The sequence below is a fragment of the Lycium ferocissimum genome, chromosome 7, assembly GCF_029784015.1.
Source record: "Lycium ferocissimum isolate CSIRO_LF1 chromosome 7, AGI_CSIRO_Lferr_CH_V1, whole genome shotgun sequence".
Lineage (NCBI taxonomy): Eukaryota > Viridiplantae > Streptophyta > Magnoliopsida > Solanales > Solanaceae > Lycium > Lycium ferocissimum.
The window spans coordinates 35,663,315-35,675,974 of NC_081348.1; the positions used below are offsets into that span (position 1 = coordinate 35,663,315).

The following is a 12,660-nucleotide window of genomic DNA, read 5'->3' on the forward strand; positions in this document are numbered from 1 at the left end:
CATATTTATTTATTTATTTATTTTCTATTTCAATTGTATATGTGACAAAACAGATATTCGTATATATCAAGTGTAATGCACTTCTATAAATAAAATGTATGGTATATTTTATTTATTTACATGTATTATAATGTAAATATACAATTCATATATCTGGTATAATATAACAACAACAACATACCCTGCGTAATGCCACAAATGGAGTTTGGGGTGGGTGCTGTGTACTGTGTGCATAGCCTTATCCTATCTGGTATGGTATACATACAAATAATATATATATATATATATATATAATTTATTGACAGAATATTTATATATATATATATATACTGTTATACTCTACAACAACAACATACCCAGTGTAATCCCACCGTTATAGTCTAATATATTTGAAATATATTGTAGGTATTTATAGAAAAAATAAAATTGTCCTGAATTTTATGTGTGTGTATTTAGTATAATAAAGACACATATGGTCTAATAATGATATCTGTACACGATATAATATATCAAATTGAAATGAGAATCATTAGCCGTAAACTAATTCCTAGCAGAGAAAATGATGACGATGAAAGAGAAAGGGATATATATTAATTAGGATCATTAGCCATAAAGTAATTCCTCAAATAGTGGAGAAAATAATGATGAAAGAGACAGGATAGCTATGTAATTAGAATGCAAACTAATTTCATTAATTTCTCAATTAATGATCCTTCATTAATGGTAGATAATCTTAGAATATGCTATAATAGTTTATTTTACAATAAAATTTTTTTTACCTAATATTATGAATTTCCTTAGTTCTCTTAACTAGTTACCATATTTTAGCCATTGGTCACCTAGAAACACACAATAAAAGGTAGTGATTACTAGTTGGAAAGATATATCAGTGAAATAAAAAAAAGTTCTAGAAAAGAAATGGCAATTCCTCAAAATATTCTTCTTCTCATTATTGGTTTTGTGCCAACTTTGTTCTCTATAGTTTTGGCTACTTACTGTGGACAATGAGAATTTTATACGAGCTATGTGTTCCGTAAGTGTGTTTTTTCTTTCATTTTGCTCCTCTTTTTATATTTTATTACAAAAAGAATTTAATAACTATATTAAATCTCATTGTTATTGACCTTTAAATTTTAATGCACAACTACCCTATGAAATTGGAGGAAATAAGATTTCTTCGCCTCTTACAATTTGAATAGAAGAAAATGACGTAAGTTGATTGGCTACCTGAGGTTTTAGTTTTCACCTTGTTTGTGAGGGTTCGAATCCCCACGTTGTAATCTCCTCCCCCATTTTCCCTTCCCATACTCCCAATATAATAATAATAATAATAATAAAAAATAAAAAAATAGTCGCAAGTTTATCACTAAGTAGCCATAGCTAACAAGAGTTTTTGATAATCCATTGTTAGTTCGTCATTAAATGGTAGTAGTGATGGAATTTTACTGTTTAACGGTAAAAGTTGTTCACCGCTAATTCTTGATTTTTTAATGATGGAAGAGCCTATAACGACAGGTACAGCTAGATTTATCATCACTAGTGACTTTTAAGAACCAGATTTAGACATTAAGGGACCAATTTTCCGTCATAAATGTTTAATAGCCATTTTTCTTGTAGATTTCGCTTTTAAAGTCAAATGATTGATGTTTGACCAAGAACTTTCATGTATTTTTTTTGCTAAACTTCTTATATATTTCACTTCAAGTACGTATGTTAAAACTATTTTTTTACCAAAACACGATTAATTTTAATCTGATTGACTTATTCGAGAAAACTAAGCTAAAGATAAATAAAATCAAATATTCTTTTATTGTTTGAAACCTCGATTCAAACATTAATTAGCAAATTCAGCTCAACTTATTTTCTTATTCTTTATTTTGACGGTTATGTTTTGGGACGGAACTATTCGAACCGCCGAATAACTAGGGTTGGTTATGTTTTGGAAGGGAAAATTGGACCCATCTAATAGTTCTTCCAAAAAATACATTCTGTTACCATTTTCGCCTATTTAGATATCTATTCGATACTATACTACAATATTCTCATTCATTTATTTGCTCGAATTCGACTGATATATACACTGATGCTGTAATTTTTTTCTGATCGACAGCCTCGGCGTGTTACGGAAGCACACCACAAGGTGCCATGATAGCATCAGCCAGTGATTCCCTATGGGATGGTGGTGCAATTTGTGGGAAAACTTTCAATGTGACATGTACTGGAGAAACAAGTCCATACTTTCCACACCCTTGCACTGGCAAGAGTGTTGTGGTGAAGATTGTTGATCATTGTCCTGGATGTAGCAGTGCAACCCTACATCTCTCTAAGAAGCTTTTCAACTATTGCTAATCTGTTGCTTTTGTTATTAGAGATCGATTATGTCCGGTAAATACTTTGGTATATACGAGAGACGAATTTAGGATTTAAATTTTAATGCTTCTAGTCTCACTAGTAAAAATCAGTCAATGAGAGTTTCTTTCCATGACAATCTGCCACTGAATCAGCTGCACGGACGTATCTTAAAAAATTGGGAATATTCTGATGGGAAGTCCATCAGAAACATCTCCGCCCAGTGCTTTTCGGATGGACTTCCATCGGAAGTCTAGTTTTCCGACGGATTTTCGGCGGACACGTTCATAAACAATTTGATTTATTTCTAGTAGTGAGTCTATATCATTGCTTTCTTGACGGATTTTTAACGGAAAATTCATTGGAAAATGACTGATTTCTAGTAGTGATTGTGCTACAAAATTGAGTTAATTAAACCCTTTAACTATATGCTACATCCGCGTTAGTGAATATATTTATCCTTCTTTATTTTAAGCATTAAGGAACTTTTAACATTTATTTTTTTGTTATTGTTGCAGTAAATATACTTTATCACTTGCAGTTTATGATTTATTTTTGTTCTAATTTTTAGGACTTCATGAGGGTGTCAAGATGTCTCAATGACGTTTCTTTATTGAAGACGGAGCTTGTGATTTCAGTTTATACTATAGTATATCTAGTACCATCTACCTTAGTGAGGTTGATTTGATCAATATATATTTCACATATGAATACATGTACTTGATCAATTCTAAGAATAAAAGTTCATTGATATTCTCATTTTTATTATTTTTGTTCAATGTTGGAAATCATTTTTATTATAGCATAAATTCTGAGTAAATACGTAAAACTAAAGAATAATAAAAGTTAAAAGTAAATAGGGATTAAAAGTTAAAAGGGAAATAAACAAAAAAGTCAAGAGAAAAACATAAGAGACACCACTTTTGTCCCATTTCGCTGAGGGCTTTCTAGCCGTAGAGAAATGGAAGCAGACTAGCTCTTAATGGTTCAATTTCACAGCGATTTCAGTCTACAATTTTTTATTTTATCGTGTCTTGAGTTGAAAGGTATGATCAAGTATCATGAACAAAAAAACTTTGAGAAGTTGAGAACAAATCTATATATTCACTAGTTTTTTATGTCGCCTCTCTCTATTTTGCTTAGTCCATAGCTTAATTAGCCGTTGTAAAATCCATGTAGATGAATTTTTTGGTCCCTCTCTCGCCTCTAAGAAGGTGGTTTACACACACTTGCCATCTGTCAAGCCAGAGATTTTTAGCTCCTGAAAGTTATAGTTCAGGCGTAAACTAAGCACAATTTGAGTTGTCGAGTTTGTTCTAAATGTTAAGAATTCCACTTACAAATTTGTCCATACGGGTAATATGTATACTTAAAGCCTGTTTGGATTGGCTTATTTTAGGTGCTTTAAGCCAAATTAGTTTTTAAGTATTTTTGTAGTATTTGGGTAAAACGAAAAAGTGCTTTTAAGCACTTGTTTTTAAGCCAAAACAACATAAATAAGCCAAAAATCATAAGCTAGAATTTCTAACTTAAGACTTTTAGCTTATAAGTCAAAATCTATAAGCCACTACTGGTGCAAAAAATAGTTGCGCACTATACTAGTTGACATCGTTTGGACAAGGGAAATGATAAGTAGATTTATCCCAATATCTATATATATAAAATAGGAGAAGTACAAGCAATGTGGTTAAGCCAAGTGACAAGCTAATAACAAGCCAGTTGGCAAATTTTAGACAAAGTTAACAAATTTTGTAATAGAAAATTTGAATTTGAATTGAAAGATTAAATCATTTGAATTCAAATGAGGAAATATTGAATTTGAGTTTAACTTTTCATCCATAATTTCAAAGGATAAGGCATTTTTTTTTAAAAAATAAATAAATATTCAACTTAGATCAGTTTTTTCTCTTTAAAATGTGCCAAAAAAAAAAAAAAAAAAAGATTAGGAGAAACGGCTAAATTGTGGAGACTTAGTGAATAAGGTGAGCAAAATAAATTTGGAAAAAAACGAAAAATCAAACTAAATTAGTATTTAATAAAAATGAAAATAATAATAATAATAATAATAATAATAATAATAATAACAACAACAACAACAACAACAACAACGACAACAACGACAACAACAATAATCATATTATTATTATTATTATTATTATTATTATTATTATTATTATTATTATCAATAATAATAATAATAATAATAATAATAATAATAATAATATATAGTAATTAACAAATATTTCTAAACTATATCACCAATAGTTGATTATGTTCACAAAATAATCTGTATAAGTTTAAATAATAAAGTTTCAACAGAATCTGTAAAACACTTAGTAAAAACAGATTACACAGTATAAAATATTTAAAACCAGTAAACTACAGAAACTGGAAAGTGAACAGAAACAGTGTTGGAAAATAAAAAAAAATTCAGAATATAATCGAGCCCACCTAGTTCAAAGTGTGTCCTTAAGGAAATTATTCCCCTCACAGTACTCGAGATTGATGGAATATCCCCTCCCGGGATAGAACGATTATCTTACCAGAATAGTAGTACTCCAAATTCTGGTAGCGGCGAACCACTCAACGGTAGTGTATCACACAGAATAAAGTTTCTGAGAGAAAGGTTATTCGTTTTTTTGTTTTGAGCGCAGGAACATTCGTACTAAATTCTGGAAAAATGAAGGAATTTATAGCAGTTGGAGGTACTGATTCTGAATGTTTGCAACCATTCAGATCAGTCACCAGGTTTTTTTTTTTAGGGAAATTCGAAAATATCCGGAAAGAGAAAAACGGACCGGGTCGGTCACAAGTCGCGAGTCAGGGTCGATTTTCTATTTAATTAATTAATTAATTAAATAAATAAATAAATAAATAATTAAATAATTAAAGAAAAGTTTGTCCAAAAAGATAATCAATAAAATGTTGACAAATCCAAAGCCAAAGCCGAAGCCGAAGCCGAGCCGAGCGAGCGACGACGACGGCGCGAGGGGTCCTTGCCCCCTCAACCCTTTTAGCAACTAGAGAATGTGTAATGTAATATGCACATCTCTCTTTTCCTCTCTTTTTCTTATGTGGGATAAATGCTTTAACCAAAGTAAAAAGAGACCTTTTACATTCCCTTCACTTTTCATCCCATCATTTCCCATTCACCAATATCAAAACCCAACAGATTAGCCATGAATTTGAATTGTAGTTAAATCTTTCAAAGTAATCCAAGATTCTTATCCCAAAACTCAACTCAATTTACTATCTATTTTTAAACTCTTTTAGTTTTTTTTGATTATGTTCATTTATTTATTAACTGACATATTAGATTATAAAGTTTCAAATTTAAAAACTGTAAGCTTCAGGTCCATCCTATGATATCTCAAAAATTTCCATTACGTGTTTTTTTTTTTTTTGATATTGTAATTTACGTTCTAAAATTTAAATTGAAAGGTATCCAAATTCAATTTACTTATGAGTGATACGACCTTATAAATTAAAAGATTCAATCGTTATGTTTATATAAATTGTTTTATTCGATTGTCTACTAACGATAATGATAAAAGTAATCACAGAAAATTATTTTTAAATATATTTTATCTACTGGAGTCTTATCTATCTAACAAGATAAGGATAAATATGATTTTTAGAATCATATCTTTTGAAATATACATTATTTATATTTTAACAAGTTAATAATATTTTAGCTAGCATGATTCTTGAATTTAAATTTAAATGAAATTGAGTTTGAATGAAATTCCAATTCCTAAATCTTCTTATATATATCCCTCTAGACTCTAATGATACATAAATGGAGGTAAGTTATTCTTCTCATCTATTAAGGTAGATTTTTATAAATGATCATACAATGCTATGTGTGTGTGTGTATATATATATATATATATATATATATATATATATATATATATATATATATATATATATATATATATAGTTTGCATTTTTGGAGACCTTCACGTAAAGAAACGAAGTGCCAAACGTCAAGGTACTCTCACGTAAGTTTTGATTCCCATATATTTTTTATCAACTTCTTTGTTTTAATTAGTTTTTGTTTTTTCATATATATTAAATATTTAATGTGGAATTTTGCATCAATATATCACCTTTTCACAACAATTTCATCAAGTTAATATTTTTTCCGTTGTGCTTCATGATCAAGGTAGGTACTTTTTTTTATCATTAATATACCTTTTTGGTTACATAATTAAATTATTTGTGCTTAAAATATGTTCTCACTATAAAATGACTTTACTCATAATTTTGCAATTGCAGAAATAAAAAGATCATAAATAAAAGATTAGTTACTATTGATTGGTTTTAATTTGTATTAAAATTCAATAATTTTTTTTTTTGTTTTCGTTTATATTATTTGTTCTAATTCATATTTAGGGTGTGTTTGATATGAAAGACTTGCAGTTGATGATTGAAAAATATTCATAAAGAAAAACAGTATAAGTTCAGTAACAACAAAAAAGATATAAAAAATAATGGTCGAAACTTTGAATACGTAGAAAGCATTAGAACATTGGAAAGATAGTAATACCAATATATTCAACTGTCTCTGTCACATGCAAGAAAACTAATTAAATATCAATTTAAATTTGACATGTAAAGATTCTTTATGAATTTGAATTAAATCTAAATATTTTAAAGATAAAAGCTATATTCCAATGAAAGAATTAGCATTAAAACACAAACAAGAATCTTTTTTTGCGTATGAGTAGGAAAGGGATTGGTCTAAATAAAGAAGTGTCAAGGCTTAAAAATAAAGGTAGAAAAATGGCTAATTGTCAATAATTAACCATTTTTCTTGCAATTTAAATCAATGCCAATTATTCAAAAATTAAAATTTAGACACACACATATAATCAGCTTTGAGAGTAAGTCACTTGACAAGTTTAGGACAATGTTTACTGTGAACAATAAACATATCCTTTAATTGAAATATAAGGATTAAATTTGAAGTGCATACAATTTTATTTTTTTTGGAAGATGATAGTATATTTCTTTTAAGTTTTACCTCTAAATTATAAGGTTTAGGATAATATCTCCACTTAAATCATGAAGATACATAGACACATACAAATAAATTGCAAGAATTTTAAATAAATTTATCACATGGTTTTTTTTCTTCTGAAAAACATGAAATTTAAACTAAAAAAAAAAGAGTAAAACTCAAAATGGTATATTAAAAATGAAACAGAGAATCAAAGTATAAAATAATTACATATAAATTAAGCTACATGTTCTAATTTATGAGTTAGTTTGATAGATAAATCAGATGTGTAAATAATACTATTAGAATTAGAATATAAAATTAGTTTGGTAGGATAATTCATACCACCTGGATAAGATACAACTCTATACTTTTATACTCTTGAGAGTTTGGATACAATTTGAATTTATATTAAGACTCCCCCTCATGAATACAAACGAAAATTAAAAGATTTTCATTTTTAATTTTCATTTTTGAATCCTAACCGTAGTGTTTTACCAGTTGTGATAAACTTACCTTTTGAATCCTTCTCCTCTCTATAATATATACTAGCTTACAATCCTGAAAAGTTGATAAAAAAAATTCAAAATGCTATATCAACCATCATTGCAAAAGTTTGCAGAAAAGAAAAGTATATTTACATATATAAAGAAAATTATTACAAAATCACATGTAGTTTATGACAAAACTAATTTGAAAGATAAAAAAAATAAAACTGAATTTGAATTAAAATGTTATTTTTAAATTAAAAAATAAAAAATAACCACACTAAATCCAAAATGAATTTAACCACACTCAACTTTAATTGGAAATTATAAAGTGAAATTTTTAAAAGAAAATATTGAGTAAAAATTTAACATGATAGATTTTTTCTTTTAAAAAGAAATAACAGCAAGGGATGAGGGGGTTAGCAAGCATGGAATAAAAGGGCGAACCAAAAAGAGTTGATAATTATGCCGCCTAAGATGAGGAAGACGGTTAACGTTAAATTAAATATATATTAATTGTCTTTCAAAAATTAAAAAAAAAAAGTAATAGCTTTGACGATAATTCATAATTTAAACATCAAAATATAAATATATAAGTCTATATCATATTTGAAATAATATGTTAAAATTTGAGTTTATCTCCTTTTTTGGAGATTTGAATTTGAATCTCAATCTTCTAGATTTCTATCTATTATTTATATTCATACCAGTTTTTTTCTTTATTTAATGCCTTCAACCCACTGTGGGAGCCAACATTCACAAAACTCAGCTGATTTTTTGTTTGGTATAATATGAGAATTTTAATTCTTATTGGCTTATTGTTTTTATTACATAGACTATTTGATTTTACTCTTGATCATGGATTTTATTTTTGTTTTAGCGTGTTACAATGCTTTTAGTTTCCTAATTTATTTGTTGGGTTTGTTTGTAGTAGGAAGTCCCAATATGCATTAGTTTCTGTCGTCTATAAGGATTAATTAGCATTGTTGCTTCATATCTCAAGTTCATTACTTTGAAAGATTCAATTTTGATTAACAATTGACAAGGTTTAAGATATCATAATGTTATAAAAATAGCTTATTTTAAAAAGTATTTTTTTTAAAAGTACTTTTGAAAAAAGTATTTTTAGCTAAAAGCAGTTTGTGTTTGGCCAATTAATTTAAAAAGTACTTTTGAGCAGTAATTAGTATTTGACTAAGCTTTTAAAAAGTGATTATATGTGTATTTTTCTCAAAAGTACTTTTCAAAAAAGTGCTTTTGGGCAAAAATATTTTTTAGGCTTTTGAAAAGCTGCTTTCTACTCCCCAAAAGCATTTATTTTCTCTCAAAAGCTTGGCCAAACACCTCACTTTTTTTAAAATAAGCACTTATTAAAAAAATAAGTACTTTTGGGGGAAAAATAAGCTTGGCCAAATAGGTTATAAGAGAAGCTATTGATGGTTAATTTAAGCACAGGATCCATGCTTAGAGAGAGTCGTGCATAAAGTTGTGTAACGAAAACGTACATATTACTTGAGACCCTGATTATAATAGAATTTATAGGTTTCTTTGTACGTATTCAACATTTCTCATTCAATAAAATTCATTATGTTGGCTACATTTAAAAAAAAAAACTAATCTGAACCTAATATTAGGGAGAGAGAGAGAGAAAAAGATTTTGCAATTTTCATTTAGAAAATTAATTGATATATTTTCTTAAGATGTGTTAAAGTTTGCATTTTATCACCATTATATCATTCTATTGGATGACATTTTTCTTTTAGCTATATAGCTTTCTTTGTTCCATACTGCAACATTCTTTTTTTAAAATTCTTCAAATATTATTTGAATATTTTGAACATTAAAATGAAGGTTAGTGTCATAAAGAATCAAGAGAGATAAATATTCTATTGCAAACCACAAGACATATTATGTTACGAAGGAAATTGAAAAGTGTTCTTTTTGAATTATCACAATATTAAAAAGAGAACAGTGAGCAAAAATATTAAGTCGAAGGTGATATAACAATTTTGACAATATATATGTACGTAAATTTTATTAATCACCAAAAAAGAAAATATTACATGTTTTCACAATATTAATAGGTGATATTGTAAAATTAAGTGAGGTTAGTGGAATAGGTAGTTTACTAAATTGAGTTGCATAGAGTTCTTTTCCTATTGTTTTGTGTTTGGAGAATCGTATATCTTTAGTCCAAAGAGTAGGTTGTGTGCAAATTTTAGTTTTGACCCAGAAAAAAAAAATGATGTTAGTTTTCGAATTGTAATTAAAAGATAAAGTTTTAAAATTAAGTATGATTTTTTTCGAAATTTGAATTGAAAGATTTTTTTAAATTTGCATTAGAAGATAAAAGTTATGTTCTCACATCTTAACAGATTAAAAAAAAATATATATAGAAGTCAACTAATTAGCAATTTTATTTTAGTATCATAACTTTTAAAACAGGGCAATGGGATATGATAAGATTTTTTATTTTATTTTTGTATCAAAATGTCTAAAGCAATTACAATCATGATTTGAGAGCAAACGTCAATTTAAATTTTCAATATAATTTTTTTATTTAAGTATAAATCATTGATGATGTTAAATTTAGTAGGTCTATAGTTATATTTTAATAATTCACAAATTTTTACGATTAATTTTCTTTAATACCGACCGCGCGGCGCGCGAGTACGAATACTGGTTAATCAAAATAGAGTTACTTTGGTCTTTGTTATACGTCGTCTCTAGTTTTTTTCCCTTCGACACCTGGGGCAACGCCAATGTGAGAGTCATAGCCAAAAGTGAAAGAGCTGAATCTGAACTTTTTCTTCTTGAAGTACTTTGATACAGTGCACTCCAGCCATTGCACATTGGAGTTTCTTTAATGACAAGTCTAAATATGAGATGATTTACTAATAAAAATGGTATGAATTACATACCCCAAAATATAAGGAAAAAAAATAACTAGGCAATATTTAAAAATTAATTGCACAATTATATCAGCATTAATTAGTTACTCCCTCCGTCTCAAATTATTTATCGTGGTTACTAAAAATAGTTGTCTTAAATTATTTGTCATTTTTGGAGTTCAAGACATAATTGATTACTTTTTCCTATTTTTCCCTTGATAGAATTTTGTCATTAATGAAGATGACACATAAATAGAATAAAATTTAATGGAGAGAGATTATAACTTCGACATAAATAAGGATAAAGCTAGTCAAACGCCCCTCCTAATTAATATTTCTTAGGGTCTTTAGAATTAAAAAACGACAAATAATTTGAGACGGAGGAAGTATCATTCCATTTCATAGAAACTAAATAGTAAAAATCATAACAACTTCCAAATAAAATCCCTATTGTTCATCCGAACGAGAATCAATCTCAACCGAAACAGTTCTTATATTTCGGACATAATATTTAGTTTCCATAACTGAAGGGTATCCTTCAATTCTTTTGAACATGCAACATTCTTCTTTTCGTTCCTTTCTTTTGAATTTGACTTTGGATATTTATATATTATTTTAACATATTACAACTTTGGTTGGTGATCATATTTATTTATTTTCTATTTCAATTGTATATGTGACAAAACAGATATTCGTATATATCAAGTGTAATGCACTTCTATGAATAAAATGTATGGTATATTTATTTATTTACATGTATTATAACGTAAATATACAATTTATATATCTGGTATAATATAACAACAACAACATACCCTGCGTAATTGTAATAACCCGATATTTTTTAGTGAAATTTAGAGTTACTTCCTTAATTATAACTTATTAAATTTAACGAGTTTCGTATTAAAATGGGTGTTGATTATATCCATATTGCATGTATGTATATATTTAGTATTGAAAGTATTAATTATGTGATATAATATTAGATGGTAAATCTGTCAAGGGTAAGTTAGTGGGCTAGGCCCACCACTTTAGTACTGGTCACGTTTAAGTGAATTTGGAGGGACAGAAAAATCATTGTCTTATTTCTAGTAAAAAAAAAAAAGAAGAACAAGGGAAGGAGAACCGCATAGGGTTTGCAGTTGCTTCCAAAATATAGCAGTGAAGTGACAATTCTCCTTGAGTTAAAAGAAAGAGATTGCTAAATAGCCGCATCAATTTGATCTAAATTTGACCACACTTGTGTAAAAATTACCAAATTCTCTATTGTACAATTTTAAATTAAGATAAACTTTGAGAAGAAAAGATAGAAATGACATTAAATAAGCATAAATTATTAAATTTGACCTAAGTAGTCATATAAATTTACTTTATTTGGATCATTATGGTCAAAATAGTTTGGCCAAAAAAACCTTATTGTAAAAAAAAAAAAGCATCAGGTATTTATGTCATTAACTTTTAGGATATAAGTTACTACGTTGCAATGATGTGTTGTCTAGTGTGATAGGAATGACAAGAATCTATTGGGAGTAATGATTAAGGGGTCCACATAATGGTGGTAATATGAAGAATTGTAGAATTAAGCATAAAAAGTTGGTTTCAAAAGTGTAAAAGTAGCTATTCTCTTCAGCGTATGTCGTACAGTGCTTTTTTTTTTTTTTTGGGGGGGTTTCGTCCCTTTCTTCTTTTTTCCTTTCTTTATTTTTCTTTCTTTATCTTATAATTATTTCCCTAATAATGACAAAAGGGTATACCCATTATTACTAGCTACACATACATCATTCAAATTATTTATTAAATTTTGCATATAGGAAAAGTTAACGTGAGGAGTACAGTGTGCAATTAACTGTATCTTTAATTTAATATATATATATTATGTTTATATACAACTGCTTATTAATGGCATTGAATTACAGTTTCTACCTTT

At 27.8% G+C, this 12,660-nt stretch overlaps 1 pseudogene; it reads left to right on the forward strand.

Annotated features, from left to right (window-relative positions):
• The first annotated feature begins 918 nt into the window (after window positions 1-918).
• Window positions 919-2,389, forward strand: LOC132062779 (putative EG45-like domain containing protein 1; annotated as a pseudogene).
• Window positions 2,390-12,660: the final 10,271 nt, after the last annotated feature.